Here is a 14,495-nt window from a genome sequence, read left to right on the forward strand (position 1 = left end):
CTGATAAAGTTAAAAAGCAAAAGCTTTAAACCGGCACGCTTAAAGGGACTCTGTGGTTCTTTAGAAAGGCTCTGTTGCAGTAAGTTCTACTGTTAATTATTTGTTTAATAATGTAAATTGTCCTTTTGCTGCTGAAGGATGTTTTCTCACTCACAGCTTCTAGCTAGTGGTTGTGAATTTCTGGAGGCCTAGCCCTCCCCAGAGCATTTGGGTCTGGAAGCTCTCCAGGTCGAGACTGAGCTGGGGACATCCCCAAGGAAACCTGGGCCTGCTCCTTCCCTCAGCACTCAGGGTAGAGTAATAAACACAATGCTGCTCTCAGCTGGGTGCGGTGTCCAGTGGGAAGGGTCAAGTGGACAGAAGAGTATCCTCCGTGTATTAAGTACAGCGAGGAAGGTTAAATGGGGCGCTGGGAGCATGGCGAGGGGGCAGCTAATTCTGTTTAGAGAGGTCAAGAGGAATTCCCCAAGCAAGCGAAGTCTATGCTGAAACCAGAAATACAGAACAGCAAGCAGTAAACCAGCCCAGTGGGGTCAGTGGTCCTGGTGGAAAGAACCACGCATCCAGAGAACTTCAAGCCAGAGAGTGCATGGCTTATGAGAGAGAGAAGAATCACAGAAGCTCAGAACTGTGACGTGTTTTAGAAAATGTCTGAAACCACTTTCTTTTTTAAGCAGGGAAACTGAGACCCAGGGAAGGGAAGTGGCCTCAGGTCCATGCTGCTGTTAGTAATCTCGAAGGAGTTAATTCACAAAGCTTAAGTTTACGCCTCCTGAGGCATTTATGTACCTGTGTGTTAGGATAGAAGGGAGAGCGACATGAAAGTGATTGTCACCTTCAAAAAGTGTCAACCTTGGCCAGCAGCCCATTAACTTTATTTAGAGAAAGAAAAACCAGCTCAAAAAGATGTTCTCTTTCTGAGCATGTCAGTGCAAATATCACATGCTGTGCCCACAAAGTGCAAACACTTGCCTCTTCAAGCCCTGATAACCCTCCTGTGTATGTAGCATTTTGCCAGGCACAAAGCAATCTTTATCCCTGGTGTCAGTTGTTTTTTCTTATTGTTGTTTGTTTTAAATGGGCTATTTTGGGAGCAGTATTAGATTCACAGTAAAATTAAACAGAAAGTACAGTGATTTCCCATATACCTCCTGCTCCCACACATTCACAGCCTTCTGCAATAGCCATATCCCACCAGAGTGGTACATCTGTTACATGGATGAACCTATATTAACAAATCCTTATCACCCAAAGTCCATGGCTTGCATTAGAGTTCAATCTTGGTGCCGTACACTCTATGGGTTTTGACAAATATGTGATGTATGTATCCACCATTATGGTATCATAAAGAATAGTTTTGCTGTCCTAAAATCTTCTGTGCTCCACCTGTTCATTTCTCTCTCTCCACTGGCAACCATTCATCTTTTGAGTATTTCCATAATTTTGCCTTTTCTAGAACATCATATAGTTCTAGAATCATACAGTATGTAGTCTTTTCAGATGGATTTCTTTCACTTAGGAATATGCACATAAGAAACCTTCATGTCTTTTCGAGACTTGATAGCGCATTTCTTTTTAGCATTAGATAGTATTCCATCATCTGGATATATACCACAGTTTATTTATCTGTTCACCTAGTAAAGGACATCTTGGTTGCTTCCAAATTTTGGCAGTTATGAATAAATAACTGAATGTTTGTATCCCCACAAAGTTCATATGATGAAACCTAATCCCTAATGATGGTATTTGGAGGTGGTGTTGTTGTGAGGTGATTAGGTAATTATAATAGGGCCCTTTGGAAAATCAGATGACTATATTTGTGTGGATCTGTTTCTGGACTTTCTCTTCTTTTTATTGATCTATTTGTCTGTTCTTTTGTCAATATCATATTCTTTCGATTACTATGTCTCTATAAAATCTTGAAGTCCGATAGTATCAGTCCTTCAACTTTTTTCTCCTTCAATATTGGGCTGGCTATTCTGGGCCTTTTGCCTCTTTGTATAAACTTTGAAATCAGTTTGTCAACATCCACAAAATACCTTGCTGGGATTTCGGTTGATATTGTGTTGAATCTGCAGATTAAATTAGGAAGTATCGGCATCTTGACAACATTGAATTTTCCTATTCATGAACATGGAATATCTCTCTATTTAGCTCTTCCTTGATTTCTTTCCATCAGAGTTTTATAGGTTTCCTTGTATAAATCTTCCACATATTTTATTATTTTTATACCTATGTATTTCATTTTGGGGAGTGCTAATGTAAACGGTATTATGATTTTAATTTCAGATTTCAATTGTTCATTCATTGCTGGTATCAGTTCAGTTCAGTCACTCAGTCGTGTCTGACTCTTTGTGACCCCATGGACTGCAGCATGCCAGGCCTCCCTGTCCATCACCAACTCCCAGAGTTTACTCAAACTCATGCCCACTGAGTCAGTGAGGCCATCCAACCTTATCTCACCCTCTGTCGTCCCCTTCTCCTCCCGCCCTCAATCTTTCCCAGCATCAGAATCTTTTCAAATGAGTCAGCTCTTCACATCAGGTGGCCAAAGTATTGGAGTTTCAGCTTCAACATCAGTCCTTCTGATGAATATTCAGGACTGATTTCCTTTAGGATGGACTGGTTGGATCTCCTTGCAGTCCAAGGGACTCTCAAGAGTCTTCAACACCACAGTTCAAAAGCATCGATTCTTCAGTGCTCAGCTTTCTTTATAGTCCAACTCTCACATCCATACATGACTACTGGAAAAACCACAGCTTTGATTATAAGAACCTTTGTCAGCAAAGTAATGTCTCTGCTTTTAAATATGCTGTCTAGGTTGGTCATAACTTTTCTTCCAAGGAGCAAGTGTCTTTTAATTTCATGGCTGCAGTCACCATCTGCAGTGATTTTGGAGCCCCTCCCCTCCCACCAAATAAAGTCAGCCACTGTTCTCACTGTTTCCCCATCTATTTGCCATGAAGTAATGGGACCAGATGCCATGATCTTTGTTTTCTGAATGTTAAGCTTTAAGCCAACTTTTTCAATCTCTTTCACAAAAGTGAAAGACTTTTATCAAGAGGATTTCTCTTCACTTTCTGCCATAAGGGTGGTGTCATCTGCATATCCGAGGTTATTGATAGTCCTCCCGGCAATCTTGATTCCAGCTTGTGCTTCATCCAGCCCAGCGTTTCTCATGATGTACTCTGCGTATAAGTTAAATAAGCAGGGGGACAATATACAGCCTTGACGTACTCCTTTTCCTATTTGGAACCAGTCTGTTGTTCCATGTCCTGTTCTAACTGTTGCTTCCTGACCTGCATACAAATTTCTCAAGAGGCAGGTCAGGTGGTCTGGTATACCCATCTCTTTCAGAATTTTCCACAGTTTGTTGTGATCCACACAGTCAAAGGCTTTGGCATAGTCAATAAAGCAGAAGTAGATGTTTTTCTGGAACTCTCTTGCTTTTTCGATGATCCAGCAGATTTTGGCAATTGCTGGTATATAGGAAAGCAATTGATTTTTGTGTAGTAACCTTGTATCTTACAAACTTGCCATAATCATTTGTTAGTTCCAGTAGTTTTTTGGTCAGTTCATTCAGATCGTCTACATAAACAACGGTGTAACCTACAAACAAAGACAGCTCTATTTATTTTTCCCTATATGTATACACTTATTTCCTGTTCTTTTATTGCATTAGCCAGAACTTTTGGTATGATGTTGAAAGAGTGGTGAGAGGGGATATTGCAGAAGATCACTGAGAGGGCATGACTACTGGTTAACCTGTAAGCTGGACTTGGGCAATCAGATTTTTACTCACCTTCTCCCCTGTCCTTGGAGTCTGTGCTCTGCTTGCCTTCCCCATGCTAGAATCTACCCTAGTACGTAGCCTGAGATACTAATATGGTGTTGAGACCATCCAGATGGTCCCTACGTCACACAGCAAATTCCCACTGGCTATCTGTTTTACATATAGTAATGTTCATGTTTCAATGCTACTCTCTCAATTTGTCCCACCCTTCTCTTGAGTTTTCTTATTTAGCCTTGTGTTATTTAGAAGTGTTTTGTTTAACCTACAGGCAGCAGCAGCAGCAGCAGCCTGGAGTTTTCCAAGTATTTTTCTGTTTGATTCCACTGTGGTCTCAAAGCATATATGACTTTTTAAAATATTTTTTAATGTATGTTATATGACCCCAGATGTTGTCTATCTTGGTGAATATTCCATATAAGTTGACAAGAATATATATTCCACTGCTGTTAGGTAAAGTGGTCTACAGATGTCAATTACATCCAGTTGACCAATGGTGCTATTGAGTTCTCCTACGTCCTTCTGGTTTTCTGCCTGCGAGATCCATCCATTTCTGATAGTCTCCAACTATGAGAGTGGATTTATCTGTTTCTCCTTTCAGTTATATCAGTTTTTGCCTCATGTATGTTGATGTTCTATTGTTAGGCACATACACGTAAAGCCTTCTTGGAAATTGACCCTTTTATTGTTATGAAATGCCTTTATCCCTGGTAATTTTCCATACTCTGAGGTTTGCTCTACCTGAAATTAATATAGCCATTCCAGCTTTCTTTTGATTAATATTAGCGTAATATGTCTTTTTCCTATTCCTTTACTTTTTTTTTTTGGAAAGAGTTTTTATTTAAACAGTTAATAGAATTACATGATCTACATCTACAATCACTGGTCCTATTACTTTTTTCTTTTTTTATTGTAATAAATTACACAAAACAAAATTTACCATTATAACCATTTTAAGTGTATAATCCAGTGGCATTAATTTACCTTCACGTTGTTATCCTACCAGTCATTGGCATAACTCTTCATCTTGTGAAACTGAAACAATACTCATTAAACAATATCTCTCAATTCCCCTCTCTTGCTAGCTCCTAGCAACCACCATTACATTTTCCGTCTTTATGATTTTGACGTCTCTAAGTGCTTCATGTAAGTGTAACCATTATAGCATTTTTCTCTTTATGACTGTCTTATTTCACTTAGCATAGTCCTCAAGTTTCTTCCATGTTGTAGTGTGTTATGGGATTTCCTTCTTTTTTTGGATGAACAATATTCCATTGTATGTATATAACACATTTTGCTTATCCCTTCATCTGTTAATGCACACTCGGTTTCCTTCCACATTTTAGGTATTTTGAAAAACCTGCTTTCCTTCTGGGAATCCGAAATTTAGGTACATGCTAGACAACCTCCATTAGAAACCTTGGGCATTAATCTCTGACAGATGATATTTCACAAGTGTTGTTACAACTTGTTGCTGGGAGAGTTAAGTGTGTCCTGTGTGACTCCACTGGGAGAGGACCCTGGGAAGTTTTTCCTGTTTTTCTCTGGACTTTGACCTCATGTACCTTTTCCCTTTACTGATTTTGTCTTGTATACTTTCACTGTTATAGCACAGCTATATGAAGATGGCTATATGATAAGTTCTCTGAGACTTCCTACAAATCGCTGAACCTTGGGGTGGATCGCCAATACACCATATTACAGTGGCCTATAGAAGTTTCAAACCTTTAGTAATTCTGTTATTTTCAGTGGTATATTATATCAACCAACACTTTGGAAGCCAACAATCGTTTATACCTACAAAGTAGGTATGTGCTTAGTTACTCAGTCTTGTCCAACTCTTTGCCTGTAAGTCCAACCAACTTACATACATGGTATGTAGCCTGCCAGGCTGCTCTGTCCATGGGCTTCTCCAGGCAAGAATACTGGAGTGGGTTGCCATGCCATCTTCCAGGGGATCTTCCCAACTCAAGGATCAAACCCAGGTCTCCCGCACTGCAGGTGGATTCTTTACCAGCTGAGCTACCAGGGAAGCCCAGAGGAGAGTATAGTATGCAGATTTCCCAAACTATTTTGACCAGGGAACACTATCTAGTAAAGCATATCTATGGGATTTGGTTCCCAAAGAACACACTTTGAAAAACAGTAGATTAGTCAATAACCTCAGGGACCTTCTCTCCTCTGTTTGCCGTGTTCATGCCCTGGGATTTCCACAGCCGTGTCCCAAGGTGCCCCCACCTGGACAGGAGGATAACACTTGTGCTTGGGCAGCCAAGTGCTGGGTAGGAAGGATCAGTGCCCAGGAGAGGTCCAGGCAGGGATCCAGGAGTTCAGAAGGGAGGGAGAGCAGGAGAGCTGTAGGGATCTGAGCTGGTGTCACAGGGGAGGCCTGAGAGCAGACCCTGCTGATGAGGAATGGTGGTGATGGAGGGGAAGGGCATCAGCACAGAGAAGGGAAAGCACAAGGGATGTACCAGAACCAGCAGTTCATCTGGAGGTAGATTATACTATACTAAAGATATAAATTTATACTAAAGGTATAAATATGTATAACTGAAATCTAGAAAGTGGTTAAGTATGTTTTGTCCTTCCTTTCCAATTGCAGATATGTGTTAGGAATTGGGATTCTTGGTGCTATAACATCAACACCAGAAGATAGAATCATAGGGAGGCCTGGTATGCTGTGATTCATGGGGTCGCAAAGAGTCGGACATGACTGAGCGACTGAACTGAACTGAACTGAATCCTTGTTTTAAATGAACAGCAATGAGTCTGATATATCTTCATTACTGATTGATCACAAGTTGTTCCTTTATCCTCACTGGAAAACTTCCAGATATGTATTTGTATAAATCAATTCATTATTAATTTTATATCTTATTGTTTATTTCTTAAGTTTTAATAACTTTGATTTTCGTTTTATTATCATAGTTACATTCTATTACTGGCAAGAGATCATGGTTTTCCATTCCATGGAGTCAATGCAAGTTTCTCTTCAAAACAAATGTGTTTAAGTTTTAAAAGTGACCTCACAAAATCATAAAAAGAAAGAAGAAAAGAGGGGATCAATGGAAAAATTGCAGTAAGTAAATATGGGTGATGGTATGTGGGATTTCATCATATTGTTCTTATTTTGTGTGGGCATACTTGGAATTTTGAATAATAGAAAAGTTAGTTGAGAATCTAATTTCTGGCAGCATGTCAGACTTTTGCTCACTAAATAATTAGCTATTCCATGAAATAACTATTTTAATGTACTGCTTTCATAAGAGTTGGGGCTTCCCTGGTGGCTCAGACGGTAAAGCGTCTGCCTGCAATGTGGGAGACCCAGGTTCGATTCCTGGGTTGGGAAGATCCCCGGAGAAGGAAATGGCAATCCACTCCAGTACTCTTGCCTGGAAAATCCCATGGATGGAGGAGCCTGATAGGCTACAGTCTATGGGGTCTGAAAGAGTCGGACACGACTGAGTGACTTCACTTCACTTTCATAAGAGTTAGAGGAAAATCCCCAAGCATTTACACATATGTATATACATGCATATAATTAATATCACTGGGTAAAAGCAAAACAGGGAACTGGGTAAAACAGTCCTGGGCAAATAGTTTAACAAAAGTTAGAGAAGCCCTGAGGGGAAGCGCTATTGTAAACTCTGTGTTGGTAAATCTATGCTCTGAACCAGCTGTAGAATAGGGCAGCTGATTCTGAGATTCCTGTATTAAGATGGAGACTCCTAAAAGGATATCAAAGTGATCCCTTATCAGCAGTGACTCCGGAAGATTTTCTTGCTTCTGGAAGATGCAAGAGCAATGCATCTCTGAAGTATCCTCTGTATCTTGGTGTCAAAAATGGCCATGTACTTTTGATAAAAGAGCCAGAACTTCACTGGCAGTCCAGTGGTTAAGACTCCATGCTTCCAATGCAGAGGGCATAGTTCCATTCCTGGTTGGGGAACTAACATACCCTGAAGCACAGCCAAAAAAAGTATTTTAAAATAGAGTCAAGTGGAACTTTTTAGAAAAGACAACATATTTAGATGCTGAGAATTTACACAGATGGGGATGAAACTAATATGAGCTCACAAAAATTATCAACACACAAAAAAACCACGATGAGTGAGAATCAACAGAAACAGCAATATTTAGATCCTCAGGAATTTCAGACATTAAAATTATCAATAAAAACTATTTAAATAACTACAACTATGTATTAAAGGTAAAGCATTCATGGGCTTCCCTGGTGGCTCAGATGATAAAGAATCCACCTACAGTGCGGGAGACCTGGGTTTGATCCCTGGGTTGGGAAGATCCTCTGAAGAAGGAAATGCCAACCCACTCCAGTAATTCTGCCTGGATAATCCCCATGGACAGAGAAGCCTGTTGGGCTACAGTCCACTGGGTCTCAAAGAGTCAGACATGACTGAATAGCTAAGCACAGGCACCCTGGTATACCTTGACAGAAAAGATCAGCTTCCACTAGCAAGTTATTAAATCATTTGCCTTCCTGGATTAAAAAAAAAAAAAGCATTAATAGGCTATCCAGAATGATTTTTTAAAGAGTCAAATAGAAGTTTTAGGAAACAAATACACAATTGTTGAATTAAAGACTGGGGGAATATGTAAAACAGCAGACTAGGAGCTACTTGTTCAATAGGGTGGTGTGTATATGTATAATAAGCTTAAAAAGCTGATAAGAAAAAATAAAATGAGTTAAAAGCAACAACCAAAATAAAATTAAATGAATGTATAACTTTGAACTAGCAAGAAAAAGTAGCTAGTGAAAGAACAGAAAGAAGATATAAAAGAGTCATGGAGGTAATTAAAATGAAAAAAGATGACTGAAGTGTCTACATATAAAAAAATAAATGCATTTAATATAAACGAGTTAGAAGCCCTTCTGAACTAGAAGAGTAAGAATCTCTGAAAATCCACTTCAAAAAGCATGAGAACACTGGCAGAAATTGTCAAACTCAACTTCTTTCAGTGTTCTGTAAATTAACCAAAGAAAGGTTTTTTGATAACCAGAGAAGTGTCTATTTAATAAGAACTGCTGAATCTTGGTAAGAACAGTGAGCTTTGTGGTGTTTTAATTTGCTCTAGTCTTATTCCCCTTTCCCAGCTCCAAGGCAGCCTTGAAAAATTTAGCTTTGCAACCATGGTTGTTGTGAAAATTAAGAATTTAGTAACCACTGGAAGGGGAAGAATAGGTTTGGAGCCCTTCACAAAGTCACAGTTCCAGAGAACTGTCATTATGTGACTAGTCTGATATCTCCTTTGGAAAGCTCCATTCTCAGGTCTTGGTTTTATTTGACCTGACTCAGCTCACTCTACAAAAACGGTGCATTTGCCAAAATAATGTGTGGCAATTCTGTAACATTGCATCATCCTGAGATAATAATGCAAGGGCCAGCAGCTTTTTCCCTGGGATGGATGTCACTCAGGGGTGTTGGAGGCACTTTCAGAGCATGGCTTAGTTGTGTGGTTGCCAGCTTTCCTCTTTGTGGAAAATCAGTGGACTCTGTCAGGAGGAGAAGGGGTCAACTGAGGATGAGATGGTTGGATGGATCACCAAATCTATGGACATGAATTTGAGCAAGTTTCCAGAGTTGGCACTCCACTCCAGTACTCTTGCCTGGAAAATCCCACGGATGGAGGAGCCTGGTAGGCTGCAGTCCATGGGGTCTCGAAGAGTCGGACATGACTGAGTGACTTCACTTTCACTTTTCACTTTCATGCATTGGAGAAGGCAATGGCAACCCACTCCAGTGTTCTTGCCTGGAGAATCCCAGGGACGGGGGAGCCTGGTGGGCTGCCATCTATGGGGTAGCACAGAGTCGAACACGACTGAAGCGACTTAGCAGCAGCAGCAGCAGGGAAGCCTGGAGTGCTGCAGTCCATGGGGTTGCAAAGAGTCGGACATGACTGAGCAACTGAACTGAACGGACTCTGTTGGGATCATGTGCAGCATCTAACAAGGCTCATACTTTTCAGACTGTCCCTCCACCCCAAACCCTGTCCATCAAAGCAAGGCTTTCTCCTCAGTTTCCCTTCTTCCCTCGTTCTTCCTCCATTCTATCTAGGTGATGGTGGGGTGGGTTCTGTCTCTCACTGGTTCGTTCCCCCCTCAGAGCAGTGTGTATGTCCATTGCTCAGTCGTGTCTGACTCTTTGCAACCCCATGGACTGTAGCCCACCAGTCTCCTCTGTCCGTGGGATTTCCCAGGCAAGAATACTGGAGTGGTTTGCCATTTCCTTCTCCAAGGGATCTTCTCCGCCCAGGCATGAAACCCTAGTCTCTTGAGTCTCCTGCATTGGCAGGCAGGTTCTTTACCACTAGCGCCACCTAGGGAGCAGTAGAGGTCTAAATAGTATCAGCTGGGCTCACCTTCCTTACCATATGAATTTGGACCAATGAGCTAAGGAAATACGAACATTTTGAGCTCAGATTTTTTCAACCTTGACACCACTGACATTTTGATAATTCTTTGCTGTGAGGGGCTATCCTGTGCACTGTAGGATGTTTAGAAGCACACTGGCCAGTAACACTCCACAAGTGGTGACAGTCGAAAACGTCTTCATGGGACCTCCCTGGTAGTCCAGTGGCTAAGGCTCTGCACTGCCACTGCAGGAGGCACGGGCTCCATCCCTGCTCAGGGAACTAAGATCTCACATGTTGTGAGGTTTGGCCAAAAAATAAATAAAGTAACAATAAGAATAATAAAATAACTTTAAAAAAAAGGGAAGAAAATTTTCATAAGTCAGGCAGAGAACGACAAATATCGTATGACATCACTCACACAGAATCTTAAAAAAAATGATATAAATGAAGTTATTTACAAAACTGAAGCAGACTCACAGATTTTGAAAACAAATTTATGGTCACCAAAGGGGAAATGTGGTGAGGGGGATAAATTAGGAGCTTGGGATTAACATACACACACTGCTGCTGCTGCTGCTTCGGTCACTCCAGTCGTGTCCGACTCTGTGCTACCCCATAGATGGCAGCCCACCAGGCTCCCCCGTCCCTGGGATTCTCCAGGCAAGAACACTGGAGTGGGTTGCCATTGCCTTCTCCAATGCATGAAAGTGAAAAGTGAAAGTGAAGTCACTCAGTCATGTCTGACTCTTCTCAACCCCATGGACCGCAGCCCACCAGGCTCCTCCATCCGTGGGATTTTCCAGGCAAGAGTACTGGAGTGGGGTGCCATTATACACACACTACTATATATAAAATAGGTAACAAACAAGGGTCTACTGTTTAGCACAGGGAACTCTACTCAATATTCTGTAATAACCTATATGGGGAAAGAATCTGATAAAGAATGAGTATATGTATATGTATAACTGAATAACTTTGCTGTACACCTGAAACAAACACAACACTGTAAATCAACTGTACCTAATAAAATTATTTTTTAAATGTCTTCAGACATAGCCAAATATCCCCTAGGAGCAAAATAGTCTCCAGTTGAGAATTGCTGTTTTAGTTAAACCAGTACAGTTACATTTGATGCTTGTTTCATTTTTAGCCAAAACTTACATATCATTATAATTAATATATCACTGCAACTTTTATTTCTATTTCCACAGAAGAAATATATAGTCTATGTATTATCACCTCTTTCCAACATAGCTGTGGAGTTGTTGTTGCCATTTGACTGGTGAGCGGTCTGGTTCCAAAACTCTATCCTGAGGGCTGCTTTCTGGGACCACTCTTGGTACCGACAGGCCTCAGTGTGGGTTCCTTATCTCATGGGAGTACTTTGTTGGCAAGTGTGAGTCCAAGGACCAGGAGTGAAGGACGAGAGTTGTAGAACAGGGCGGGAAGGAGAGCTATTGCATTATCAAACTGGCCACTGCCAAAGGCATTTGGTTGTTTGATTCTGCAAGCCAGTTTGAAAACTGTATGAAATATCTGAGGAGAGTCCATCTGAGAGGAAAAAGAGAAACATGTACTCAGTTACTAATTCCATTGGTCTGAGATTTGTCCCATGAGGCGTAGACCGCTCCCCACTTATGCACTTCCAGGCTGCACTATCCCAGTGCTGAACCATTCCCACAGTCCCATGACCCCATGACACGAGCCTTGATGCTGGAAGTGACAAGCCTGTGATACGGACTTGAGGTGATGCCCACTTAGGTTATACCTGCTGAAGCTGGAATAAGGCCTGTGGTGGTGAAATTAGCAGCAGGTGCAGCCAAGAGGGTTGGACATGGGGCATAAGAGGTGTTTGAAACACTTGCACATATGAATTTGTGTGTCGTAATGCGTTCCTGGTACCTATTCAACCAAAGTAACCTACACATACATACATGACCTCAGTTTTCTCTTTAGAAAATGAGGATAGTCTCCTTGAGCTTGCTGGATTGTTCAGAGAATTAAAGAGCTGCATGTATAAAGCCTGATCACAAGGTTAGTCCAGTAAATACACTGTGTGTGTGTGTGTGTGTATAATTATTTCATTAGTCAGAATCTTCCTGACCCAGGGATCGAACCTGTGTCTCTCATGTCTCCTGCATTGGCAGGCACGTTCTTTACAACGAGTGACACCTGAGAAGCCCATTAGTCAGATGTAAGTCATTCTAATGGATTGTGAAGGCCCAGTGTAGTGAGGCCAAAGTCACAGCTTCCACCTTGTGTGGGCAGTGATGTTGGCTTATGCTGCTAAGACAGTCAGAACTCGATCACTCTACAATTAACCTTTGGTGAGCAAATATCGTGTCCCTGGTTTTGGGCTTCCCTGAGGACCCAGAGACCAGAATCATTCCTGATCCTTCCCTGCAAATCACTCACAGGCCAGCAAAGATGGGCAAATAATAGCAACTGCTGTGGTTTAGGCAAATACAGGGCACTATGACTGCAGCCATGAAATTAAAAGACGCTTACTCCTTGGAAGGAAAGTTATGACCAACCTAGATAGCATATTCAAAAGCAGAGACATTACTTTGCTAACAAAGGTCCGTCTAGTCAAGGCTATGGTTTTTCCTGTGGTCATGTATGGATGTGAGAGTTGGACTGTGAAGAAGGCTGAGCGCCGAAGAATTGATGCTTTTGAACTGTGGTGTTGGAGAAGACTCTTGAGAGTCCCTTGGACTGCAAGGAGATCCAACCAGTCCATTCTGAAGGAGATCTGCCCTGGGATTTCTTTGGAAGGAATGATGCTAAGGCTGAAACTCCAGTACTTTGGCCACCTCAGGTGAAGAACTGACTCATTGGAAAAGACTCTGATGCTGGGAGGGATTGGGGGCAGGAGGAGAAGGGGACGACAGAGGATGAGATGGCTGGATGGCATCACTGACTCGATGGACGTGAGTCTGGGTGAACTCCGGGGGTTGGTGATGGACAGGGAGGCCTGGCGTGCTGTGATTCATGGGGTCGCAAAGAGTCGGACACGACTGAGCGACTGATCTGATCTGATCTGATGAGAGCAAAATAAATCCTGGGAGGAGAAGGAGGGCTTTCCTTAGGAGGAACAAAGTGTACCCACATCTGAGGGACGTGTAGGTCTTAACCAAGCAAACACTGGCAGCAGGGGCAAAATGTTTCTCACCAGGGCACTCAGCGCAACTTCATTGCTTACTGGGCTCCTGTGGTAGTCAAGGCATTGACCAGATGCTGTGCGGGGGACACAGGGGTAACAGATGCCAATCCCTACCCACCTCTCACTGCCCAGAGACCATAAGACCGACCGTTGCAGGAGTGAAGAAACAAATTACACACATACGGAGGTGGCTCCATGAACAGACATCCTCCTGACGCAGATCATGGGCATTCAACCACTCAAAAAGCAATTGACTTGCATCTCCCTCCATGGTTAATTAGACTTTTAAAATAAGTAAATTAATAATTTTCTTTTAAAAATGGCCAAGAGTGGGAGGATTGATGGCATTTTTTCCTTTTTACAGTTGTCGTTCCTTAAGCTGTTCCATATTTCAATAAGAAAAGAGATATAACCAAATATAAAGTAAACCCCACTCTAGAGAATTCTCTGCTTCCCGTACCCCTGACCCCGGGTAACAGGTGACCAAAGCAAACCCTCTCGGCATCCCCATCGCTCCGCCCCGGGCCACCTGCCTCTTTAAGAAGCCGATCTTCGCCCTTAGATGGGTGGCGGAGGGAGTGAGCTGTGGATGGTGTTGCTTGTTGAGGTCTCGGGAAGTGATGTCTCCGGGAGCTGCTGTCTCTTTAAGGGGGCGGAGCTCTGCCCGGAGGAGGTGGAGAAGTTTTGCCCCCCGGATCTCCGGTTTCCGGCAACTCGGTGGGACCAGAACTTGCGCGGAGAATCTGAGGCCCCAGGCTTACCCAGACAGGTTGGACTCCGAGCGCCCACGAGGTGAGGCAGCGGGGTGTGCGGGGCCGGCCCAGGACTGAAAGACCCTGGGATCTATCCACCTGGGTCTCTGCGGCCCAGCTCCTCCTCCAAAAACACTACCCGTGCGTCTGGGGCAGCTCTTTCCCAAACCATCCTGGGCTCAGGGGGACCCAGGCTGCAGGGTTCCCATTACTCCAGCGCCTACAATTTCTTCGCTGTGCACTAAGCGCCTCACACTCACTTGTCTCAGTTAATGGCACCCAACATCGTGTGGGTTCAGTTCAGTTCAGTCGCTCAGTCGTGTCCGACTCTTTGCGACCCCATGAATCACAGCACGCCAGGCCTCCCTGTCCATCACCATCTCCCAGAGTTCACTCAAACTCACGTCCATCGAGT

At 42.7% G+C, this 14,495-nt stretch overlaps 1 protein-coding gene across 7 annotated transcripts in view; it reads left to right on the forward strand.

Annotated features, from left to right (window-relative positions):
* The first annotated feature begins 6,714 nt into the window (after nt 1-6,714).
* YIPF1 (Yip1 domain family member 1) overlaps nt 6,715-14,495 on the forward strand; it is a 44,350-nt gene continuing 36,569 nt past the window's right edge. For 5 of the 7 annotated variants that reach the window (XM_027537186.1, XM_027537187.1, XM_027537188.1 and 2 more), the window contains exon 1: nt 14,000-14,120. The gene's annotated coding sequence lies outside the window, so the exon portion shown is untranslated. Of the gene's footprint in view, nt 6,873-13,999; nt 14,121-14,140; nt 14,222-14,495 lie in introns of those variants that run through there. The other 2 variants (XM_027537191.1, XM_027537192.1) reach the window with 2 other exon arrangements.

This window comes from Bos indicus x Bos taurus, chromosome 3 (genome assembly GCF_003369695.1).
Source record: "Bos indicus x Bos taurus breed Angus x Brahman F1 hybrid chromosome 3, Bos_hybrid_MaternalHap_v2.0, whole genome shotgun sequence".
In the NCBI taxonomy this organism is placed as follows: Eukaryota; Metazoa; Chordata; class Mammalia; order Artiodactyla; family Bovidae; genus Bos; species Bos indicus x Bos taurus.